This window comes from Heterocephalus glaber, unplaced genomic scaffold (assembly GCF_053883595.1).
Source record: "Heterocephalus glaber isolate CG9 unplaced genomic scaffold, H.glaber_assembly_v1.0 deba00001538, whole genome shotgun sequence".
NCBI classification, from domain to species: Eukaryota; Metazoa; Chordata; class Mammalia; order Rodentia; family Bathyergidae; genus Heterocephalus; species Heterocephalus glaber.
This window is the reverse complement of record NW_028258333.1, coordinates 36,513,586-36,516,963: the sequence shown is the minus strand read 5'-3', so window position 1 is coordinate 36,516,963 and position 3,378 is coordinate 36,513,586. Positions and strand designations below refer to the sequence as shown.

General features: G+C 40.7%; 1 pseudogene across 1 annotated transcript; it reads right to left on the bottom strand.

Annotated features, from left to right (window-relative positions):
* Nucleotides 1-772: 772 nt before the first annotated feature.
* LOC101697474 (zinc finger protein 131-like) lies at nucleotides 773-2,576 on the bottom strand (annotated as a pseudogene). The gene is made up of 2 exons (XR_015442281.1): nucleotides 1,931-2,576; nucleotides 773-1,828 (listed from the first exon to the last, which is right to left on the bottom strand). The product of XR_015442281.1 is annotated as a zinc finger protein 131-like (transcript).
* Nucleotides 2,577-3,378: the final 802 nt, after the last annotated feature.

Sequence of the window (3,378 nt, the reverse complement as noted above, 5' to 3'; positions counted from 1 at the left end):
GTTTACCACAGATGTAAATTAAATTTTCCCAATTGAAAATGGTCCTTCAGCTGCTGTTAAATAAAATTTTTCAAACTAACTTAAATGGAAAAGAACTGGTGGTTATCATTATAAGCAAAAAAATGAAGTACTTATAGCATCATCTACATTGCTTCCTCCAACACACTAGGAAGAACCAGAGATACTTTAGAGGAGTTTAGTTGCTTTTGAAAAGGCACATGGGTGTGAATTTTTTTTAACATTCTAGACATTGTGCCACCACCACTCTGTTTCTGTGCAGAGATGGCATCTGTGACTAACTGGGGTAGTCATAATGTTGTTCAAGCTAAAGAAAGTCAGAGCCAAAATTTAACTGCACAGTAACAATGCACTTTTCTTCATGCAGCCTTGAGTTTCCTATATATTCAATTCTCATGCATTAGAATACATAAGGTAGGCTGTATTCTAATGATTTTACAATATGGAAAAAATTTAAGGAAGGACATCACCTGGGGAAGAGAAGAGGGAGAACCTTTACCACAATGAAAATAGATACATTCGTACCCAACAATATAAGAAGAATATAATCCACTTAAGTTTCTAGAAATATACTTCCCTTCATGAGAAAGACCCCTCCTCTGTGATATTACCTGGGGGGAGGGTCATCAGTTTGTTTCCATAGAAAATAGTTCAGCACAACAGGAAATAGTTTGACCTTGGTCCACGTGTCTGTTAGCTTAAGGACAGTCACACTGCCCTTTGTTCAAAACCCAACATGTAAATTTAAAAATAATATTCATCTGTTATTTCATTCTAAAACTGGCATAACTGTTCTGTTCTCATTCTCTGTCTTTTCAGCTTGGGAATCCACTGTCAGTTTGCTGTTTAAACCTTCAGCACCTTCATGATCTTCCCTGGCAACCTCAGCACCATCTGCTTGACTAGGTTCTGTTTCCTCTTGGCTCAAGAGTTCAGGGGTCACGTGATCCACGTCTGCTTCTAGAAGCTCAGTTTGTACTTCCACTGGCATTTGATTTACCCGTTCAACATGCAGCTCCTCCACATGTACTTCAGTGCCTTCTTCAGTCTGAATTCGACCCACTTCTAGATAGCTCATTTGGACCTGCTCTGGAAGCTCACTAATATGTGAATCATGTGCTTAGCCATCCTGGAGCAGATCTGGATGGATCTGTTCCACAGTCACTTGTGCTGAATCCACCTGAACCTGAAGCAATGGTAACATATGCACCTTCCCAACCTGTTCTGTAATAGGCATTGATGTCACTGGTTCAGATTGCACATGTGTTTCTACTGAAAGGACTTCTTCAGTTACTAGACGCTCTGAAATATTGTGAGATTCATCCAGATGCCTCCTGAATTCATTTCCTTGCATAAACCACAAATCACACAGAGTGCAATGGTTAGGTTTATCTCCAGTGTGTATTACCAAGTGATCTTTGAATTGGTCCCAGCTATTAAACACACTGTTACAGACCTGACATTCGTAAAGCTTCTTCCTCCCTTTTTTTGCTCCCACTCCAGTTTGGCATGCAGTGAGGTGACATTTGAGAGTGCTATTTCTAGCAAATCGTTCATAACAATTTAGATATTCAAAAGGTTTTTCACCTGTATGTTTTCGGAGATGCTCTTTAAAATGTCCAAAGTGATCAAACTGTTTCTCACAATACTGACATATGTGAATTTTTTTCCCAGTTCTTTGCTTCTTACTGACCCCACCTTCTTCAAGGTGGTAACAATTTAGGTGTTGTTTCCATGCACTCTCCCGAAGATACCTTTTATTGCATATTTCACACTTGAAACTCTCAGTGGAGTGTGATTTCATGTGTTCCTTAAAATGGTAAAACAATTTAAATGAACGGTTACATTTCTCACAATGGAACAAGTCCTTCACATGTGACAACTGAAGTTCCACAATTTCAATATCTTCTACCTGTTTGCTTATGGGGTCAGATGCACAGCCATTGTCTTCTTTAATTTGCCCTTTTCTATCACCCTGACGGTATTTGCTGGTAATATCTGCCAACAATGCTAGAGCAGAATCATCAGAGGAACCTGTGCTCTGAATGTACTTTACGGTCTGCTTGGCAGATGCTACTTCCTCTAATGTTTCAATGCCTTCATCTTCCACTTCAATTGTACCTTCAGCAATCTCCACCTCAATTTCAACAGGTTCTGATTCTGCAGATGGCAATGACTCAGTGATAGCATTTGAAGTTTCTGCAATCTTTCCTTTTTTTGCCTCATTTTTTCCTGTGGTATTTTCCTCTAAAGGAGCGGGATTTTCTTTGTTTCTTCTATCTCCACCAAGGGTTTCTGAGTAAACTCTTGAAAGAATTTGTAGAATAATTTACTGCAAGCAGCCAAAACAGCCTTATGAGCCTTAAAATGTTGCCCGTCCACAATCAGGGTGATGTCGGTAAAGCGGTCCTGCTCTCGCTGTTCATTCAATCGATCCAGGATCATTTTATGATGTTCAGGAAACTCTTGAAGGCATTCCATCCTCTCTTCAGCCGCCATGGCCGTCGGGTTGCTTCAGGGAAGGAGGAGCAGCCCGGGCCTACGCGTCACTTACGTCGACGTACTGCGTCACTGCCTCTAATGTGTTTTGTAAGCACCAGGTATCTAGGAGAATTGCAATTATCAATTGCTCACACACTGGATATTCTCAGGGGACCATAGTCTCTACAAAATTAGGAACTATGTTTATTTTTGTTTACCACTTGTCTCTAGGAAGTAACAGTGCTTATTATGAAAGAGTCTTAATATTTGTTAGTTTTATAGTTTTAAATTGGCTTCAAATCAGGGAAATTTGTACAGGGGAAGGTTGTTGCTCTTCTGTAGACTTTGCTTTAACTTCAGAAGTGTGGTCCATGACTGGCTAAGAGCAGTGACGGCTGAGTGAAGAAGGTTCCAGAACTCACTCTCTTCCATTTAGTAAAGAGGAACAGATGTGATCAGGTTTTTCTTCTTTGAGATTTACTTGCTCAGTATAAACCCTTAGTTTCAATCATCTTGTAGGACTCAAATACTTTCTTAAGAGATACCATATCCAAATGTCATTTGGCAAGATCTGCAAACCAACCTGCCTCTCTTGGGGGAGGTTAAGGCCACAGCACCAGTGTGATCCTGTGCTAGCTAGTGTTCAGTGAAAGTCAGAAACTGGCCATTGCCAATAATGGCTATGGGGGGGAGACAGAGCCTCTCATCCACACATGTTTGGACAAGGAAAAAGCACAACAATCTGGAGAACAGACACAAAAGTAGAATAGGATGATGACATTTGGGCTTGGCTCATTTCTATCCATCCCCAGAATCTAGGACATCTGGGGGGCTGCAATCTCTTGTGGTGGAGGATAAGTGGGAGCATTAATCTAGGGA